The following is a 23,128-nucleotide window of genomic DNA, read 5'->3' as shown; positions in this document are numbered from 1 at the left end:
CAGTCATGCCAAATTTCAGAACCATACCTCTAATAGCTTTTGAGGTGTAGCCCCTTAAACACTATGCCCTCCCCTCCAGAATTCTCTATGGAGAAATCCGTTTTTTTAGATGCAGCCTTAATATAAAGTCGTGCCCTTATGTTAAGGCTGCATCTAAAAAAATGGATTTCTCCATAGAGAATTCTGAAGGGGGGGACAGGGTGTTCAAGGGGCAACACCTCAAAAGCTATAGGAGGGCAAAAACATAAAAAATGAGGATTTGGGAGTAATCTAAATGCTCCAACTATCAATTTTTCTGACATTAGGCCTGATTCAGAGCCGGACGCTCTTTCAGAGAGCTCGCTCTAAATCAGTGCCCTCCCTCTCTTTTTTAGAGCGGCCTACTGGCCGCTCGCATAGCTGTGGGTGACCAAAAAGATGGTCGCGATGGTCAAGACCATCACGACCATCGGGCTTGCGACGAGACCCTTGTGGTAGGGTCTTGTCTACTGAAAGCCCTGGAGTGCTTTTGGCTCTATCAGAGCCAAAAGCACCCCCACTGACATCATTTGTGATATCAGTGGGGCCGGCCCCAGATGGTAGGCGTTCCCATGGGAACGCCTCCATCTGGGCAGCAACACCCCCGGCACACCAACCAAAGGGGGCGTGCTGTCATTCAACATTGACAGCAGGCCCCCTTTGTAACGAGACGCATAGCGACGGCTTGCCCGTCGCTATGCGGGTCTCGCGCATGTGCACTACGGAGCCGGCTCCCTTGTGCGCATGTGCACTTGGCCAACATCGACCCGCTTGCGAGCGCTCAGCGCTCGCGACCGGGTCCGAATCAGGCCATTGTCAATTAGTAACCCTTTTGTGCAATAGTCTATGGGGGATTTTTGGGAAGGCAAAACTCAAATTAGGGGTGGAATTTAGACTTGGGGTTTGTTTTATTAGGTATCTATTGTGCCAGGGTACGTGCTTTTGGGGTTCAGGTAAATTAGAAAGTGACAGTTTTTAAACAATTACCTCAATAATGTGCCATTATAAAGATAGGACTTTTCAACTTGTTGCGCAGCCGCTTAGTGGCTTCACTTGGGTGCAGCAAGATGGCCTCTTCAGGGCACCCCAAGCTGATAGCGCGGGGCTATCCCCGACACCCCTGGGCGGTGGTTGCTGGGTTGATTATGTGTAGTGTGGTGCATAAGAAAATATAAATATTGTCTTTTGCAATAGTACTACAGGTCCCAGCAGGTATCCCCAGCATGCTGGTACTTGGAGAACCACAAGTACCAGCAGGTGGGGTATTAAGGGCCTGCTGGTACCTATAGTACCCCTGCAAAAGAAATAATCAAATAAAACACACAGACACAGTCTTATAAATCTTTTATTTACCGGGACCTTCACCTGGAGCGCGGCGGCGAGTAAGCTGTTTTGCGCGGCTGCCGCACATCCAGGGCTGCTGCGGTGTCTTCACCTGGAGCGCTGCGGCCAGTAAGCTCTTTTGCGCGGCCACCGCACATCCAGGGCTTCCCGTCGTCTTCATTCTTCAGCCGGTCTCTCCAGCTCCCCGGTAAAGTGTGGTGCATTTGAAAATATAAATATTGGCTTTTGCTGTGGAACTACAATTCCCAGCAAGCCTCCCCTGCATGCTGGTACTTGGAGAACCACAAGTATCAGCATGCGGGGCATTACGGGCTTGCATACACACTATCTCACATACTCACCTTTGTATCCCTGAAGCCAATCTGTCCTCTTAAACTAGGCCCCAAACAGTACATAATGCAAAGAAAAAAAAGAGGTGCAAGATGGAATTGTCCTTGGGCCCTCCCTCCCACCTTTATGTTGTATAAACAGGACATGCACACTTTAACAAACCAATCATTTCAGCACCAGGGTCTGCCACACGACTGTGGCTGAAATGATTGGTTCATTTCGGCCCCCACAAAACAAGCTGGCAATTAATCTGTCCCTGCACAAACTGGCTCTACGGAGGCAAGATGTCATCCTCATCCTCCTCATCCACCGATTCCTCACCCTATTCAGTGTTGTGTACATCCTCATCCTCACAGAGTATTAAATCATCCCCGCTGGAATCCACCACCACAGGTCCCTCTGTATGTTCTGGAGGCTGGTCTCCCTGGAAGAGTTGATAATTCATTTTTATGAACATCATCTTCTCCACATTTTGTGGAAGCAACCTCCTACACCTTTCGCTGACATGGTTCCCGGCTGCACTAAACACTCTTTCGGAGTACACACTGGAGGGGGGGCAACTCAGGTAATATAGAGCCAGTTTGTGCAGGGGCCTCCAAATTGCCTCTTTTTCCTGCCAGTACAGGTACGGACTGTCTGACATGCCTTCTTGGATGCTGTCACCGATGTAATCCTCCACCATTCTGTCAATGGTGACAGTATCATATGCAGTGACAGTAGACATGTCAGAAATTGTTGCAAGGACCTTCAGTCCGGACCAGATATCCAAACTTGGTCCTGCCTGCCATGCATCATCACCAGCGGGTTGCTTAGGATACCTAAGTTTTTTCCTGGCAGCCTCAGTTGCGGAAGAAAATTAAGAAGGAGCTGATGACGTGTCACGTTCCGCTTCAGCTGACAGTGTTTTCACCAGCAGGTCTTTGCACCTCTGCAGGCTTGTGTCGGCTGGAAAGAGAGACACCACATAGGCTTTAAACCTAGGATCGAGCATGGTGGCCAAAATGTAGTGGTCTGATTTCAACAGATTGACCACCCTGGAATCCTGGCAAAGCGAATGAAGGGCTTCATCCACAAGTCCCACATGCCGAGCGGAATCGCTCCGTCTTAGCTCCTCCATCACTTTCTCCAGCTGCTTCTGCAAAAGCCTGATGAGGGGAATGACCTGACTCAAGCTGACAGTGTCTGAACTGACTTCACGTATGGCAAGTTCGAAGGGCTGGAGAACCTTGCACAACACGGAAATCATTCTCCACTGCGCTTGAGTCAGGTGCATACCCCCTCCTTTGCCTATGTCATAGGTGGATGTATAGGCTTCAATGGCCCTTTGCTGCTCCTCCATCCTCTGAAGCATATAGAGGGTTGAGTTCCAATGCGTCACAACCTCTTGCTTCAGGTGATGGCGGGGCAGGATCAAGAGTGTTTGCTGGTGCTCCAGTCTTCAGCACGCAGTTGCTGAATGGCGAAAGTGGCCAGAAATTTTTCAGGCTAGCCAAAGCATCTGCTGCACGCCCCTGTCGGTTTTCAGAAAATTCTGCACTACCAAGTTTATTGTGTGAGCAAAACATGGGACGTGCTGGAATTTGCCCAGATGTAATGCCCGCACAATATTGGTGGCGTTGTCAGATATCACAAATCCCAAGGAGAGTCTAAGTGGGGTAAGCCACTGGGCAATGATTTCCCTCAGTTTCTCTAAGAGGTTGTCGGCGGTGTGCCTCTTACTGAAACCGGTGATACACAGCGTAGCCTGCCTTGGAACGAGCTGGCGTTTCTGAGATGCTGCTACTGGTGACACTGCTGTTATTGCTGCGTAAGGTGATACATCTACCCAGTGGGCTGTCACAGTCATATAGTCCTTAGTCTGCCCTGTTCCACTTGTCCATATATCCGTGGTTAAGTGGACATTGGGTACAACTGCATTTTTCAGGACACTGAGGACACTTTTTCTGACGTTCCTGTACAGTCTCGGTAGCCCCTGCCTAGTGAAGTGGAATCTAGATGGGATTTGGAACCGGGGACACACTACCTCCATCAATTGTTTAAATCCCACTGCACTTATGGCAGATACCGGACGCACGTCTAACAGCAACATAGCAGTCAAGGCCTCAGTTATACGTTTTGCTTCAGGATGACTGCTGTCGTACTTCATCCTCCTCCCTAAGGACTGTTGGAGGGTCAATTGTTTAGTAAAAGTAGTGGTGTTCCTACTTCCTCTCTGGGATGATGAACGACTCCCAGCAGCAGCAACAGCAGCAGTGACAGCAGTAGGCGTAGCAATGCAGGATCCTCCGGAGGAATCCCGGATAGGAGAGTCAGTCATGCCAGTGACATGGCCTGCAGGACTACTTCCGATCCTGGCTAATGAGGAAATTGACAAGGAGGGAGTTGACGGTGTGGTTTGCAGGCGCTTGGATACAACAGGAAAAAGGGATTTAGGTGTCCCTGGACTGCTTACGGTCTTAGCCAAAGTTTCTGAACTTGACAGTAACGCGCTGCAGGTGACGTATAAGGGAGGATGTTCCTAGGTGGTTAACGTCCCTACCCCTACTTATTTCACCTTTACATATGGTACACATGGCAAGATAGTTGTCCGGATTTGGATAGAAATATTGCCAGACCAAAGAGGTGGAATGATTGGTCTTTTGCCCAGGCATGACCGTGATGGGCTTTTTCATCCCACGGACAACAACTGTCTCCCCCGTAGCCTGATTTAAATAAACCACATCACCATCAGAATCCTCCTCGCCAACTTCCTCCTCAGCGCCAGCTACACCAGTATCCTCATCCTGTTGTACTTCAACAGTGACATCTTCAATTTTCATATCAGCAAGTGGACTGTGGGTGCGCCTTTCAGCACTTGTAGAGGGCGTGCAAATGGTGTAAAGAGCCTCCTCTTCCCGTCCAGTGCTGGGAAGGTCAGGCATCGCAACTGCCACCACACTTGGACTCTCCTTGGGGATTTGTGATATCTTCTTAGAAAGCACAGTTCTTCGCTGTGCTTCTGCCAACTTAACTCGTTTGCTTTTGTTAGCAGGATGAGGGCTTCCATTGTCATGTGAAGCTGAACCACTAGTCATGAACATAGGGATAGACCTTAGCCGTTCCTTGCCACTCCATGTCGTAAATGGCATATTGGCAAGTTTACGTTTCTCCTCAGATGATTTAAATGACAAAAGTCCAGGAATGATGATGTTCGTCCGTGCAAGATGACGTTTTGCCTCTTTCTGAGTTCCGTTTTTTTGGAGGGAAAAATCCGAACTCCACTTGCAAACTCGAACCTATCCGAGCCTGCACATCCCTAGTGTAAATATACAGTATATATATGTGTGTGTATATCTGCGGGTTTATATGTATATATTGTTGTGTGTGTGTATATATATATATATATATATATGTGTGTGATAGCAAATAACATGCTATAGTGCTCTTTTTAAAAATGACCAGGTCCCACAATGTGCACTGGAGATCAGCCTTGCACCGCCGCCGGTGATTGGTTGGGGAGATGTTGCCGGCTGGGGGAGTGTTCTGCTGCGTACTATTGGGCTGGCTGATTTTGTGTTGCCGCCAGCTTCTGTCATGTCCGCTCTTATCCCAGGTAACCTGCCCGTACCCTTCTGCTGCCGTTACCCTTATATACACCCCAGTAAAGTGACAGTACCCTAATACTGCTGCCATTACCATTATACACACCCCAGTACCCTGACAGTACCCTAATACTGCTTCTGTTACCCTTATACACACCCCAGTACTGTGACAGTACCCTAATACTGCTGCCATTACAATTATACACACCCCAGTACCCTTACAGTACCATAACACTGCTGCCATTACCCTTATACACACCCCAGTACAGTGACAGTACCCTAATACTGCTGCCATTACCCTTATACACACCCCAGTAGCCCGATAGTACCCTAATACTGCTTCCATTAACCTTATACACAGCCCAGTACCCTGACAGTACCCTAATACTGCTGCCATTACCCTTATACACAACCCAGTACAGTGACAGTACCCTAATACTGCTGCCATTACCCTTATACACACCCCATTATCCCGACAGTACCCTAATACTGCTGCCAGTACCCTTATACACACCCCATTATCCCGACAGTACCCTAATACTGATGCCAGTACCCTCATACACACCCCAGTACCCCGACAGTGCCCTCATGCTGCTGCCATTACCCTTATACACACCCCATTACCCTAATACTGGTGCCATTACCCTTATACACACCCCATTACCCTAATACTGCTGCCATTACCCTTATACACACCCCATTACCATAATACTGCTGCCATTACCCGTATACACACCAGAGTACAGTGACAGTACCCTAATACTGCTGCCATTACCCTTATACACACCCCAGTACAGTGACAGTATCCTAATACTGCTGCCATTACCCTTATACACATCCCAGTACAGTGACAGTATCCTAATACTGCTGCCATTACCCTTATACACACCCCAGTAGCCTGACAGTACCCTAATATTGCTGACATTACCCTTATACACACCCCAGTACCCTGACAGTACCCTAATACTGCTGACATTACCCTTATACACACCCCAGTACGCTGAAAGTACCCCAAAACTGCTGCCATTACCCTTATACACACCCCAGTACCCTGACATTACCCTAATACTGCTACTTTTACCCTTATACACCCCAGTACCCCGTCAGTGCTCTCATACTGATGCCATGACCCTTATACATACCCCAGTACAGTGACAGTGCCTTAATACTGCTGCCAGTACTCTTATACACCCCCAGTACCCTGAGGTTCCCTAATACTGCTACCAATACTCTTGTACATACCCCTATACCCTAATGCCATTACCCTTATACACACCCAGTACCCTTATACACACCCGCTACCCTGACAGTACCCTAACCAGTAATCGCAAAAAAGTGAGGGATGCGCTGTGTGCGCTCCAAGGGCCAAATGCAATATGGTGTCAGTTTTGGTAACAGTACAAACTCGCACCTTCTTGCATTTTTTAAAGGTGCAAGTTTGTGCTGTAACTCGCAAATTGAATAGCCTGCGTACTTTTCAGCTTAAGGCTACTACATTTGTGAGTTTAGGCGACTTTTTCCCTATGTAAACTAACACCTTTTAATGTGACTAGCAATAAAAGGTGTGAGTTATACAGAAGCCATCACAGATCAGTGAGATCCATGATGGCTTCTGTGTGTGTTTTTAAAAAAAAATTATGTGCAGCCCCCTCCTCCTTCCCAAAAACCTTACCAGCCCCAGGCTTTATAAAGCCTGTCCTGGTCCTAAAAATACTGGGGACAAAATGCGTAGTGGTCCCCTGTAAATCAAGAACCAGCTCGGGGCTTTGCAGAACCGGTCCTGGTTATGGAAAAACAGGGAACAAAATGAGTAGGGGTTCCCTGCAAATTCCATAGCCAGCACCGGACTCTTTCTAGCAGGCAGGGGCGGTATTGCCACGGCCAGAGAAAACCTTTCCCCGGTTTCCCCGGCCAAAGCATTACCCCTGACCACTAAACAGCCCAGGCCGGGTATCCGTGGGGAGTTGTGGACAGCCCCCAGTAAAGGGGCTCCCCTCTCCAAGGCATCCCAGGTCTAGATTGATAGCCCGGGGCTATCCCCGGCACCCTAGGGCGGTGGGTGCCGGGTTGATAGTGTTTTAGTGTAGTGTAAAATAGTGGTTAAAATATTGTCTTTAGTTGTGGTACTACATGTCCCAGCAAGCCTCCTCCACATGCTGGTATTTGGAGAACCACAAATACCAGCATGCGAGGCATTACGGGCCTGCTGGTACCTGTAGTTCCACAGCCAAAGAAATACTTAAAAAAACACAACACACACCGTGAATGTAAAAGTTTATTCTAACATACCTGCACACTCACACATACTAACCTAGTATCTATAGTAATCCATAGGGTTACCTATAAAAAAAACATACTCACCTCTCCTATGCATAGGTCACATCCTCTTTGTTCCAAGTAGGCATGCAAGGGGTTAAAATACAAAAAACGAGCATTACCGAAACCAAGCCGGACTGAGTAAAGGCACTGATGTAACCACAAGGTTAATTGAGGTGAACCTTGTGGTTACATCAGTAGATACAATGTCGCGGTTCCCACCATAGACTTCAATGGATAATTCTCTCCATTGAAGTCTATGGGGAAGACAGGCTGACTGCACACAGCCAATCAGCAAGCACCTCCGACAGAGACGCCCGATGATTGGCTGGTGGGCTCCTACAATGACTGGAGCACACATGTGCTCCAGTCATTCGCGCGGATTAAAGGTATGTGTACACACATACCTTTACTCAGTCCGGCTTGGTTTCGGTAATGCATTTTAACCCCTTGGATGCCTACCCCGGGGCTGGTTATGCTATGGGGGTAGACTGCACGTAATTTAAAAAAAAAAAAGTTTACATAAGTTCACACAGAAACATGCACATATCTCATGGATATGTGCATGTTTCTGTGTTAATCTGACCTGCTCAGGATATACTCGCTATCCTAAAGCAGGTCTATGACTTTTGGTTGTCTTTTTTTTACGAGTCTAAAACAGACACCCTATTACATTGGGTGAGTTGATTGTTTCCAATGTGAAAACATCTGGATGTGATATTGAGAATGGGGATTTTTAGTAACACTGAAAAAATGCAAGTTCTATTATATTGACACCCTATTACATTGTGAAAAATTGCGAGTTTAGCACAAAACTCGCAATTTACCAAAACAGACACCCTATTACATTTGGCCTCTAGTGTTCATTCTGCGCCTGGCATCCATTCACCGTCTGTGACTGCTGCACCACTATTTTCCCCTCCCGCAGGCTGTTTTAGTGGGGTGCTGCTAAGAGCGACAGGGCGCATTCTGCCCTTTCGAAATCGTGCAGGGCACGGCACCCCCTAAAACAGTCTAGTAAGAACGCGCCGCAGGGCAGCCAATCACCGCCAGCAGTGATTGGTTGGGGAGATTCTGCTGGCGACGTTCTTGTCCAATCACCACCGGAAGCATCTTATCAATCGTCTGATCCAATCGCTGCTGGCTGTGCGTTTCACCTGACTTCCCCACTGTTCCAGGTGTTGGACTGTGTGTAATGCAGGTGCCAGAGGAGGTTTCGGGGATTTTTGTGCACACACAGCAGTAACACATCACTCACCTACGTGATCTCAGTGTTGCCTGCGGCTCTGACTCAGGCCCTAAGTCTTCCACAGTCTCATTAGCTGTAATATTCATGTCCCTAACATATGTTCCTTATTGTTCCAATAACGATACAATGAAATAATGGATGTGTCATTATGATACTCAGGAGAGAGGCCTATACCAGGACCTAGTTGTTGCTGGTAAGGTTTGTTAGAGACGCACATATTAGCATCATTGATCTCTTATTAGTGACTAGGAGTCACTGGACAGCTATGCAGTTCGGGAATAAACACTTCTACACGGATAAGCAACCAATTGGGTTTATTATAACCTATTGTTACTGTGAGAATACCGGGTATTTGGACCGTAGGTCACTAAGGGCTCTATTTACTACAATCCGCATTGGTAATGCAGATTGTGTTGTGATATTACCGACTGAATTCGCATTGCAAATTCAGGCAATATCACAGGGATTTACTACAAATCCCTTGCAGGGACAGAGCTTGCGAGAAAGCTCTGTCCCTGCGAATCCCCTCCGCACACTAGTCATGGTGTTTTTGCAAAAAAGCAAGTGCCCCACGCATGTGCCGACCGGCCACCGCTGCTACCTCCCTGGTGCTAAGCCCCGCCCTCATCATTAAGCCCTTCTCCCGCGAACCCCCCATGATCCCCCCTCCCTACCCCGCAACCCTCCCTCTCCCTTAATTACACTTACTTGCATGATCCGCGCTCCGGTGATGTCTTCCATGTCCTCCGGTCAGGTGATATCCCATACTGCACCTCATCCCATACGATCACCTCATGACCAGGCCGCAGTGCAGCAGGGGAGAACAGCTGACCGGAGGGAGGACATCTCCCGGAGCCCCGACCACCAGTCCCTAGAGTGAGGTAAGTAAATTTTTCTTTACTTTTTTTACTCTTTTTTTTACAGTGAATCAGCATGTGGTCTGTTTAGACCACACATCTGATTACTGGGGCCGACTCCCGGCTCTGCTCTCCCTGTTAGAGCAGGGCTGGAGTCCGGTAACTGGGGAAGACCCTGGATAACGCCACCTCCAGGTGGCGTTATTATCACAGGACTTTCCCCGATATTTTTTTACAATTTATTTTTAGTAACTCTGGTCAGATCACATTTCCCATTACAATTATGGGAAATGCGATCTGCTTACTAAAAATAAGGGATACTTAGGGGATGGAGTAGAATTTTACGAATTCTACTCCAATTGCCCTGTAATAACTGTAGGTGAAACTAAAATAATGTGAAAAGGGTGTGAAAACACCCTTTTTCACATTATTTTAGTAAAAATAATGTTAATAAATAGAGCCCTAAGGGCCTGATTCAGAGCCGGACGCTATTTGCGCTCGCTCGTCCAGAAAATAGGGGTGGCTATTCAAATGAACCGTTCGCTCTTTGCGGTCTGTTCACGCCTCTATGTCTGAACGAGCAAACAAAACTTGCGTTCGTTTTTTGAAAAAATACGCCCCCTGGCTACTCGCATCCTACGTCATGTCCGCTATTTATTAGATTAATCGAGAACATCGACCAGCATATGAACTGCTCGCTTGGGGTTGATTTTTGCTACCACAATCTTGCGAGCAGTTCTGGCTATAAAATAACCCAGTGACGTGGTCAATGACGCTGCTGTATTAATTATGCACACCCATAAAACACCCGTTTTGTCCTTTAAGCACGCCTGCGTTCTGATCTCCACTCCCCGTTTTCAAGCACCTTCCCCTGTTACCACCCACATACGCCTCATTCTGTCACTCAAAATCGCAGGCATTCGCTATTTAGCGAACAAACTATTTTCGGCTGCACTGACTGGTTCGCGCATGCGTATTACGATCCGTACGCATGCGCAGTTGGGCAAACATCGCTCGGAACGAACGAGCGGCTCTGAATCAGGCCCAAAGTGTGCCCGGATCCTTAGGTTCAGCAGTCACACAGGTAAGGAGGAGAGAAAGGTACAACAGCACCTTTATTGCATAATACTGTAAACGTGCAATACAATCATATATGAAAGCATTACAAACTGTAACACATTAAATAACATGCCAGGTTATTATCAGTCTCATTAATATCCTCCATATAGTCTATATCAGTCCAGAGGCAAGCAAGCAAGTACACTTCCTGTATCTCACCCAGGGGTATTGTCCTGATGGCACTGTATACAGCTGCTTAAAATATTCCTGCTTGCTGGTGCTAGGGTCATTTATTCAGCTGCCAAGCTCAGGAAATTCTGCCTTGATGACTTCTATCAGTCGGCCGACGAGAGAGAGATGGACTTAACAATTAGTAAGTTCAAAACAGCTTCAAGAAGTGAGTGGTTACTTACTGGACAGCTTTATTAATACTTTTAGTGAACGGTGTAAACTTTTACAAACAACCAATTGAACATATTTCTTGTAGCAAGGTAACATCCGATCAATTCTTACCCTAAGGGCGTACATATTAGTAAATTAATTAGTTGATTTATATGGTCATATGCAAAAAGCAGTTTTTAGTTAGAAATCAGATAAAAGGTTGTGGTCTGTCAGCATGTTCCTCTTCGAGTACAAAAGTAACTGTTTCTTGTCTTATCTTGTGAGCCAGCCTTTCCTGTCACAGTCTTGCAGAAAACATATCTGATTTCTTCTTTTTAAGGCATAATAAGCAAATCGTCTTAAAGGCATACATTCATTTAAATCAGCATATGTGTTAATCAATAAATTCAGCATTGCTTACCCTAATATTCTCCCTCTTTTTAACATTAACTAACACTTGTCCCTATACTTGTGATATGATTGCAATAGGTCGTTTTGATGGTACCTACTTTACCCTACTTGACAATCTGAAGGATTGCATGCAGATAATAATCATTCATTACCACGTTATTGCCCCCTATCACAAGTCTATCTAGAGGGCTTTTAATTACTATAACTGCGTTAACACTTATTTAGACATACAGCACATGACTACAATAAACACAGCTGTTCCTTGCTGTGACTGGGTTCTTTTTCCTACATCTAGGACACCAAGTCAATGTGGCATGCAAGGGCACCTTTTCCACTGCTGTTCAAGCTACTGTTACAGGTTTCTTCTTACATTTATCAAATAGGCAATTAGTCATTCTATACGTGGCGTACAGAGCAATGCCTGCCAGGAGTGCTTTTCCTATTAGCTCAATTATTCCCATGAACCATTCGCCTACTCCTTTGAACCAATTAGCTGGGTTAGGCCAAGAGAACCATGACGTACTAAACCATGGCTCCTCTGTGTGGTCCTTGGCAAACTGTCTCTTTAGCTCTTGGACCTTATCTAAATGTTGCTCAATGGCTTCCTCAATTTCATGGGTCTGATTTATGTAATTGCAGAAAGCCTCTTTCACTATCATGCACATTCCTCCTTCTTTGGCTGTCAGGTAATCTAACACCAATCTATGTGCTAGTAATTCTTTATTTATCATTTGGAGTTCCCTCAACATTAATCATCATATAAATTGGTTATGTTATTAATGAGGTTAGCTAGATCCATGATATAATAGAATGCCTTTTTGATACAGCACCTATTTACCCATGGTAATGTGATTAAGTCTTGACTGGCCTTACTAGCTGGCTGGACTTCCCTCCTTATAACTGAATGTTCCTTGAAATCCCATTGTTTTAAGTGGATGGAGTGTATCTGTTCTACATAATAAGTAGGAGGTAATAGATAACACAGTGTACAATTTCCAAAACCCCCACATGGTAACCATTTATATGCATATCTTCCACACAAATAATATATATTGTCAGGGAGAGTACTAGGGGCATGTCCCACCATTGTTTGAATAAGGAAATAGAGGAAAGGTTTCACCATATTTGGGGTCAAGCTGGTGGAATTCCCCTTACAGGTGGATGTATTCCATTACTCAGGTATCGAGTCAAGAGAAGTGGGAGGCCTATATCTCTCAGTTAGGTCCTTAAACCTGAATGTGGCCTCTTTACACTTAACCTGGCCAAGGGACCTTCTTTTTGGTTTTACCACGGAACCATCTGTCAATTTTATCTGATTATTCCATCCATGCATCTCCTGCATATAGGTTGTATGGGGCACTGAAAAGCAAAAGCTTACATTCCTGCCTAGCAAACCAGTCAGTAAGGGTACAGATCTAGTAACATATTTTGCTTTTGTGACTGGCAGTAAGGAAAATAAGTTGATAGATATAACTCCTTCCAATGTTAAGGGCACCGCCACCCAGTTCATGGTCTTTGAGGAAAGAGGTGAATGTGTGCATATCCAACAATCTGTTATATTGAGCTGCTGTGCTCCTGTGTAATGCATTTGGACAAGTGAATTGAACCAAGGCTCATTTAGCATTCTATGGTATTCTCCTGTGAGATTACCCTTTTTTTGGGACAACGTACTCATCATAATCACATTTACAAACACTGACAACCAGATAAAAGGATTCATTGTGCTGGTTCCAGCTTGACTGTGAGTTTCTTGCAATGCGAAGCATGGATGCACGTAGGTCGTCCTCCAAGCTTTACTGAGGTAGGTGTGGTTAATAGGTCCTGGAATGGACCTTAGAACCTTGGTTCTAGCGGTCTTCTCATGTGTTTCTTTGTATAGACCCAATCGCCTGAGAGTGTGAACCTGGAACTGTATCTGGAAGGGAGGAAAAAAATAGTGAATGGGTGTTAGCCACCTGTTTACATAGAACAGCTACATATTCAGTCAAGTCTGCCTGATTATGCTGGAGCTGCTGTGGAAAATAACACCCTGTCCTTGGTGCACTGAGAAACAATATTTCATATGGGGACAGTTTCTGCTTCTTACTGGGTGTTGTCCTAACTGAATAAAATGCCACTGGTAGACAATCAACCCATGTTTTGCCCGTTTCAGCTATCATTTTCTGAATCTTTAGCTTTAAAGTTCCGTTAATCTCTGAACATGCCCACTGTCCTGCGGTCGGTAGGGGGTGTGGAAAGCTTGCTCTATCCCCATAGCTCTCATTATGTGTTGCATTACCTCTCCAGTGAAGTGTGATCCTCTATCTGATTTAATGGTTTCTGGAATCCCATACCTACAGATCACTTCACTAATCAGTTTCTTTGCTGTCATTTTGGCGGTAGCCTTGGTGACTGGAAAAGCTTCCAGCCAATTAATAAATCCATACAAACGAGGGCATACTCATATGTCCCCACCCTGGGTAACTGAATGTAGTCAATCTGCAGTCTCTGAAATGGGTACATTGGCCTGGGTGTATGTTTCTGTGGTGTCTTAACTGTCTGTCTGGATTGTGTTTTCCACACATCAAGCAGGCAGCCACATAAGTGGTAGCTGCTGCATTAAAGCCTGGTGCTATCCATGCTGGGAGACTGTGTTTGCTATTGACTCCTTCGAGTTGCACTGGACTATGGGCCAGCTGAGCCATAAGGGGATATAAGGCCCTGGGGAGGTACCACCTGTCTCCTTTCCTCCATAACTTCTCCTCACAGGTGGCTCCCTCTTTTTCCCAGCCCTTTTTCTCACCTGTCAGTGCTTGTTCCTAAAACTGCATCAGGGTCTGAATATCTGTTTGTTCTCTTTTTGTACTATCTGCTGTCAGTTTCTATACCATATAGGGCTGGTACTTCTGTCAGGGCTGCTTGCTTGGCCACAGCATTAGCTTTGGCATTACCCCTGGCTTCAGCCATTTTCTCCTTTGTATGTGCCTGCACCTTGATTATTGCCACTCTTGGTGGGAAGCTGCAAGGCTGCAAACAACGACCTAATGAGAGCAGCATGCTGAATGGTTTTACCATCCGCTCCCATAAAATCCCTACTCTTCCAAATGGAGCTGAAATCGTGTGCCACCCCCCAGGAGTACCTGGAGTCAGTGTACTGTATATGTTTGCTGTCTGATTTTCAGCCATTATACATGCCTCAGTGAGTGCTCTCAACTCCGCTTCCTGTGCAGAGCAGGAAGGTGGGAGTGGTTTCTGAATCAGTACCTCTTCCAGAGTAGTGACAGCATGCCCTGTTCTTGGGGATCCATTGTGGTAATATCTTGAGCCATCAACAAATAGCTCCCAATTGGGGTTCTGGAGTGGTTTATCAGTAACATTAGCAAGCTCCTGCATTTCGGATTTCATTAATTCCAAACAGTCATGTTTGGAAAAATTTTGTTTTGTAAGTGTATCTTGATCTTAACATGTGCTACACTCATCTGGATCTGTCTCAAGAGTATCATCAGATGTATTTGTACTCCCTTCCTTCTCCTCTCTTGAATCCTGCTTTGGGAGCAGTGTAGCAGGATTCAACACTGTGCATCTCTTGATTGTTATGTTTGCAGCGCTCAAGAGTGCCACCTCATACTTGGTAAGTCTTGCTGCAGATAAATGTTTAGTTCTGACTTGGTTTAGAATTTCTGTAACAGAATGCGGGACTTGCACTTTTAAGTGGTGGTCCAGAGCTAAATCTGCAGCCTTGTCTTTAAGAAGTGCAGCTGATGCTACAGCTCTGATGCAAGAGGGGGCTTATTTTATTATGTTATCAAGCTGCAGGGAATAATATGCAAGGGGTCTGTGTTTACCTCCATGTTCCTGCACTAGTACTCCCTGTGCATGCCCCTCCCTCTCATGGCAGAAAAGCATAAAAGGTCTGTCATACCTTGGTAGGCCCAAGGCCGGTGCCTGTGATACCACTGCTTTTGGGCCAGGGGTATTAATGGTATCCAATTGAGGGTATGATACTGGAGGGCCTGTTTCCTATGCAGTGTACATGTGGGCATTGTCTGATTCTATTGGCCTATTCTCTAGCCACTGTTTATACTTCTGACAATCCCTTTTCATGTGTCCTGCTTTTTGACAAAAGAAACATAATCCTTTCTTTTTCATCTCTTTTGGGCTAACCTTTTTATTTGCCCTAGACTGATTTTTGGGTCTGTAACCCCCTTCCTGTACTACATGAACTGTAACCCTCTGTTATTGATTTTTAGCTTTTCTCTTCTTTTCTTCATTTTAATCCTAATTTGCTCTCAAAACCTCAAGTACAACTGACAATGTCATGGCACCTGCCTCTGGTCTTTTCTGGTATAGCTCTACTCTGAGATTTTCTAAAAGTCCCCCTAAAAAGAAGGTTATGAGCATCCACTGGTGCATCTCAATGGCATCCTCAAACCCCCTGTCTAGGTGTGATTGATGGGTTGGTCATAATACTCCTTAACGGATTGTCCTACTCTTTGCTTTGCTTCTGGCACCGCAGGCATATGTTGCTGCTGCAATTCACACCACACTTTTACTCTAGTAACAAAGAGTGGTCCTGATTCTGGATTCTGTCTGTCCCCTACTCCAGGAGGGTCTACTATGGGGGCATTGGCTGGCAGAGCCAGTATCTCTCCCAAGCTGCCTCTCCCTATAGTCATCCTGCAGATTTCTTCCAGATCCACCCACACAGCTCCCCACACAGATACTAATCTTTCAATGAACCTGTGGTAAGCCACGGGGTTCTTTCTAGGGTCTGGAGCTTTACCAACAATAACATCCAGTTCCCTGGCAGTCCAGGGCTTGTCTTGGACCTGTGTTCTTACTATGATGCTCTGTCCTGGGTGGGCAAGGTCTGGTTCAAGGACTCTCTGAACCATCACTGGAAAAACCCCTGCTGGGTCTCTTGGGTATGGCTGTGGTTCTGCAGCTTGCACAAAATAAGATTATGGTTCTCTACAATATGAGCAGTCACATGGCTCAGTAACCCGCCCGCTCATTGCTTTCTTGCAGACTTTATGTCTATGGGAAACTCTGTTCCCCACATAAGGCTGTAAAGCACTTGTTAAACTGTTCCAAGGGATTGATCCCAATGCTCTCTAAAAAAGGGACTGGCCTTGGGGTGTGGTTGGGGTACTGTATGAGACTCCAGATGTTGTTTGAGGGGGATCTGGATTACATGGTTCCCCTCTCTCCGGAACTGTATTGCAAAGTTCACAGAATGCGCATTTCCTACCTGCCCTGGGAGTTGTTCCCATTACTTCTGGAATTGTGGGGTACAAAGACTTAAGTGGGGCTGGCCCTACCCGCCATTGTCCCTCTCTCCTGTTAAGCCTGATAGGAGGTACTGTGGGTGCAGGAGGAGCATGTGATCCTGCTGAAGGTGGTGGTGCAGATGGTGGATTAGGTCCACAGTCTTCTAAAACGTCCAGCTCCTAGTCAATACTAGAGATGTCTTGAAGGTTCCTTAATTAATGTACTTCACTGGGGGTCCCTCTCTAAAATTTATGACATTTTCGTGTCAAACTCTCTACTTGGATCTGGTATTCTTACCCTGGGACAGACTAAAGGTGCAGATTCTGAGCAAACATTCCTAGGAATCTTCCTACAAATTAGCTGCCAATCTTGGCCCTGAAGTGTCTGTAAAAATGACAGATTCCTAGTATGTGTTCCCACTATTATGATAAAGGCTTTCTCAAGCTTACAATCTGTTTTTTCAATAAAGATTCCTTTGGGGGTATCTTTAGAAAGTACAGCTGATAACTATGGAAGCGGGCACCACCTGGTGGTCTGTAACACCAGCGTTCCTGTGCAATTTACACAATGTAATCTAAAGGGCATCTGTGTTTTGCAGCACCCTCTGTGCTCTCAGTAATTGGCAAAGCAGCTGCCAAAGCTTGGTAACATGTGGCCTTTGAGGGTCTTTTATGGATATCTTAGGGAAGACCACTGGTGCTAGTTTGCTTGCTATATTTCTGGGCAGTGTGGATACTAACTGCATCCAATCTTCACCCACCCTCCCTTGTAAATACACTGTTCAGTTACGTGTGTGCCAATTATGATACAGATACCTACTCTAGCCCCTGTGAAACTGTCTTCACAGTATAGCCCTACTGGGGATTCTTTGGCTAACACTCCTGTCAGTCTTGGTTGCAGGGATGTCCTGCTGTTCTGTAATAACAGAACCCCTGTATAGTCCTTGCACTGCAATTTAAGTGTGACTGTTTGGGTCATGTAAAACTCTTTTTATACCCAAAATTCCTGTCCTCAGTTCCCACAAACAGTACAACAGCAATGTTACTGTAAGTGCTACTACACACACTATTACTATAACCTCAGGAGCTTCTATCATGGCCAGATTCTCTCCTGATGCTTAGAGTGTTATGTGGGTGTGATTGGGTCCTAATTAGATGATGATGTGTTGCTGAGTGTCTGCCACATTCACAATAAGCAGAGTAGTGTTATTAAGATGGCCAGTCCCGCTATGCAGGCTAAGACTATCAGCACTATGTCTAAATCCTGGCTGCACGGCATTGGAAGTGTCCTGGAAGCATATACAAATAATTAGACAAACACCTGACTTGGGCAGCCCCTAGGGGTCAGACACCAAGAACTGCAGGTGCATCTAAACACACAAGGGGCACGGTTCTCTCATGCTTACCCACTTTCCTCGTGAGTAAGGCACTCCATATCACTTCAAACAAAAACTGAGAGCTATGAAGTCAATGAACAGTCAGCCCAGGGGTCGCAGGTTCCAAAAGACAGGACAAGCCTTTAATGGCAGATGGGAACTGCCATCTTTGGCTGTACTTTTAAAGACTCATTTATTTACATCTCAGTTCTGTACATATACAAGCACACACCTTTCACCATACAGACGCTATTGACAACAACTTATACTTCTAAAGGAAGGCAGAATTTGCTTAGGGTTCAAGAAATCCGTTACCTCACACCCACTGATCCCACAATTACTTCTTAAGAAGAGCAGATTTAGAGCATCAAGCAGCATAGATATATACATTGACTGAGTACTCACCTCAAGGATTGATTCTGCTGTTCCTAAGAGTCAGAGTGGTGTCTGATCAGTGCACGTGGATGAGCTGGATCCCAGATGAGGCCCCCAGATGCTAGGGTCATTTATTCAGCTGCCAAGCTCATGAAATTCTGCCTTGATGACTTCTATCAGTCGGCCGACGAGAGAGAGATGGACTTAACAATTAGTAAGTTCAAAACAGCTTCAAGAAGTGAGTGGTTACTTACTGGACAGCTTTATTAATACTTTTAGTGAAAGGTGTAAACTTTTACAAACAACCAATCGAACATATTTCCTGTAGCAAGGTAACATCCAATCAATTCTTACCCTGAGGGCGTACATATTAGTAAATTAATTAGTTGATTTATATGGTCATATGCAAAAAGCAGTTTTTAGTTAGAAATCAGATAAAAGGTTGTGGTCTGTCAGCATGTTCCTCTTCGAGTACAAAAGTAACCGTTTCTTGTCTTATCTTGTGAGCCAGCCTTTCCTGTCACAGTCTTGCAGAGAACATATCTGATTTCTTCTTTTTTAAGGCGTATTAAGCTAATTGTCTTAAAGGCATACATTCATTTAAATCAGCACGTGTTAATCAATAAATTCAGCATTGCTTACCCTAATACTGGCTACTTCTGATGGTCACTTGGTCCTACTCCGAGGATAGAGCAGCTTTACCTCCACTTCAGTGGCTGTGTGAGTCCTCCCCGAGATGAATTCTCCCAGGACATCTCCAGAACTGAAAGAGATCATCCACTTACATCCAGTTCAGTACACAGAGTTCACCCCCTTTGTTCCACCTCTCCTCTCTACACTCCCTCCCCCCTTTCTGCTGCCTGGGGTATTATGATGTGGGATGGGTGGGTCAGACTTTTAAATGGTGGCTAGAGATTGCTGATATGTATTGGGGAAGTTATTCCTCCCACCCTCATGTCTGCTGGGGACTCCTGCACACATTGGGGTGTATGGTATCATATTACTTGCTTCTCCAGAGATAACTTGTTTACTAATTATCTTAACAAACTCAGATCTAATTATAAAGACATGGAAATAGAATTTTTCCGGGATGGGTACGGGATGCCAGTACTCAGGATCCCGGTGGTCAAAAACTCGATGGAGTCATCTTGACAGGGTTAGGATACTGACACATGTCAGTAGGTTTCCTAACCCTCCTACTCTCCCTACCCTTCCCCGGTGACTAAACCTAACCTCCCCCCTAGTGCCTAACCTCTAACCCTCCCCTGACCCCACTACTTACCTTCGGTGGTCGGGATTCTGACAGGTGTCAGTATTCTAAGGGCTGGCATCCCCTTTGTCGGGATATTAAATGTATCCCAATTTTTCTTATTGACAATTACACACTCCCTGAACAAAGTATAATAAATTATATATTCCATATATAACAGATACAATATACCTATACAATATGATAAACCTCTAACATATTAAAATCTATTATTGGAACCAGGGATAAAAAGTGACTAATCCTTGTGCGAAATGAGGTACAGCATGAATGCGCGATAAGGGACCTCTCGTTTCATAACAGTTATGACAATACCATGCAGGGAACTTATAAGAATTTAAACCCGATTGGAGAGAAAACCTATAGCAGCTGCATTCCCTTTAGTGCTCTATTTGCATGCCAGTACCCAGATACCCACAGGACTTGAGCTGAAGGTAGTAGGACCTTATCGCCCTAAGGTACTGCTGGGCTTGGTACGGGTAGGACATTAGTCTAGTGGGCACCAAGTGAGTATTCAGATCCATGTCAGAACCAGTGGAATAGGCAGACGAGGTATACAGAAACAGTGGTGGCTGGATCAAGTATTTAGATCCAGAACCCTGACCCCAACACCTGGAGAAGACAACTTCACCAAAGACTCAGCACGTACCTCAATACTCAGAGAGAGGACCCTCAGGACAACAATCACCATTGATGGCGACACCAATGACACGATGAGCACAGAGTCCCAGAACATGCTTGAGGCTTATGATGCTGACAAATAGTAGAATCTGCTGAGCACCAATACAGTCTAAAGTGAAATGCAGGCATAGTTTGTTAATCCCGCAATAAGCAGTTGAGATGACTTGAGCAGACTTGGCACATAAAACTGCTATAGCAGTTAATGTTTATGGGTACTTCAGACTACTGCAGGAATAGTACAGGTAGGTACCAGACAGGCCAGAATGGAGGCAGCATGCTAAACTGGACTGGGACTGGAATGAAGGTAGACTGAACCGGATGAACCAGAATGAATGTAGCAAGTTGAGGAGTATCGCTGAAGACTGTGAGAGTGACCACAATGGGAAATAGTCACTGTTCATATAAAGATGTGAACCCTTGTGCATATTTTTGTCAAAATTGGACATTGACCGTGTTGAGAAATTATGATCGTACTAATACAATACTCAGGTTTAAATATATAACCGAGCCAAGCGGTGAAAATATTTAAAAAAATCTGCATTCCACAAAACACACATGGTATATGTATCATACTATCTCCACTCCATAGAATGATGTTGTATAAATGTGTACAATTCATTAGTTATTGTCCCTTGTGATTTCCCGATCCTCCTCCAGTGTAGGTTGACCTACAGCACCTGGTATTCCTAGGTGGTCTCCCATCCAAGTACCCACCAGGCCTATTGCTGTATTGCTTCCAAGATCAGACGAGATTGGGCAGGTCCAGTAAAGTATGGCTGTAGATTCAATTCATATAGCGGAGGTAAATGTTCATTTGCACATGGACTACACAGATTTGTAAAAATGTAGGACTATCACAGAGAGGAAAGTCCAATGTTTAATGAAAAGAGGTTGTGAAGAAAGTTATGCACAAGCATACTTTGATCATAAGGTATAGACACACTGTAGTTGTTCACACATTACCAGTGGCAAACGCAGGATTTCTAGAGGGGGGTTTCCAAATGCTTGATTTTAGAGTGAGTGTGGCCTGTCCATGAAGAGGGCATAACTAGCACTTATCCAGCTTTAATATGTTACATACAAAGAATATTGTGTTGCGTAATTCCAGAATATACAGGACCAGTGATCACAGTAACCCATTAGATGCAGCAGTAGGTCCATCCTGTCTGAGCAGAATGTTTATTTCAGATGTGGGCTCCATTACAGGAGCATTGGGGCAAGTCCGGGAGTATGAGGGAGCAGCAGAAGACCTTAGCACTGCCCTGGACATATATGTACATATCGGTCTCCTTATGTACTGGATAGTGTATTATTATACAGTATTAATAATTGACCCTATTGATGGTCTATAGCAGTGCACCCCTAGCAGTGCATGTTTTCCAAATCTCCTAGTTGGTGCACAGGTATATTTATTACTGGCTGACACATTTTAAAAGATCCACAGTTGGTGCTAATCATTTCATTTGTGATACTGAGAAGAACATGCAGCACTAGTAACATTCTATTATATTACTATTTCTATTGTGGTCATGGTGTGTGCTGGGGGGGAGGGTTTCCAGGCAGATGGAAACCCCCCTGCGTTAGCCTATGATTACCATGGTATAATGACATCATTATATATTCCATAGTAATCCTTGGAGTACAAGAGGTTAAAGCATCACAAATTCAATGTTGTTAGAGAATAGTATATCAACCAAAAATCTTCCTAGTACTGACTTGTATCATAAAATTATTATGCAAATATATCACCAACAGCCTGAAGTCATATCAAAGCCAACTCCTAGTAAATTGATCAGACACAATGTTAAAGCTCAACTACTATGTGATCACAAATCATAAGATCATAGGGCCTGATTCAGAGCCGGTCGCTATTTGCGGTCGTTCGTTCAAAAAAAAGGGGTGGCTATTCAAATGAACCGTTCGCTCTTTGCGGTCTGTTCATGCCTCTAGGTCTGAACAAGCGAACAAAACTTGCGGTCGTTTTTAGGGAAACTGCGCCCCCTGGCCGCTCGCATCCTACGTCATGTCCGCTATTTATTAGATTAATCGAGTACATCGACCAGGGTATGAGCTGCTCGCTATTCTTGTGGTTGGTTTTTGCTACCACAATTTTGCGAGCAGTTCTGGCTATAAAATAACCCAGTGACGTGCACAATGACGCTGCTGTTTTAATTATGCACACCCTTAAAACGCCCGTTTTGACCTTTAAGTACGCCTGCGATCGGATCTCCACTCCACGTTTTCAAGCACCTTCCCCTGTTACCACCCACATACGCCTCTTTCTGTCACTCAAATTATCAGGCATTCGCTATTTTGCGAGCACATGAATTTCGTCCGCACTGACTGGTTCGCGCATGCGTATAACGATCCGTACGCATGCGCAGTTGGGCAAACATCACTCGGAGCGAACGAGCGGCCGCTTACGAGCGGCTCTGAATCAGGCCCATAGTGAGTAAGCCCCATGACATTTAGAGCAATATAAAACATTTAGAGCAATCTAAAACATTTATAAACCTAGCAAATGCACATTTTATGAAGTTTTATTACAGGGACAACGATTCTACATAATGAGAGATTGCTTAATGACTCCAAGTGCTAAATATCATAATATAAACCATCAGCTGATATCTCAAT

The 23,128-nt window shown here is 45.1% G+C and overlaps 1 pseudogene; it reads right to left on the bottom strand.

Annotated features, from left to right (window-relative positions):
* Positions 1-21,159: 21,159 nt before the first annotated feature.
* LOC148521264 (5S ribosomal RNA) lies at positions 21,160-21,278 on the bottom strand (annotated as a pseudogene).
* Positions 21,279-23,128: the final 1,850 nt, after the last annotated feature.

Source organism: Taudactylus pleione, unplaced genomic scaffold (assembly GCF_031769625.1).
Source record: "Taudactylus pleione unplaced genomic scaffold, aTauple2 ptg000172l, whole genome shotgun sequence".
NCBI classification, from domain to species: Eukaryota; Metazoa; Chordata; class Amphibia; order Anura; family Myobatrachidae; genus Taudactylus; species Taudactylus pleione.
This window is presented reverse-complemented; position numbering and strand designations above follow the sequence as displayed.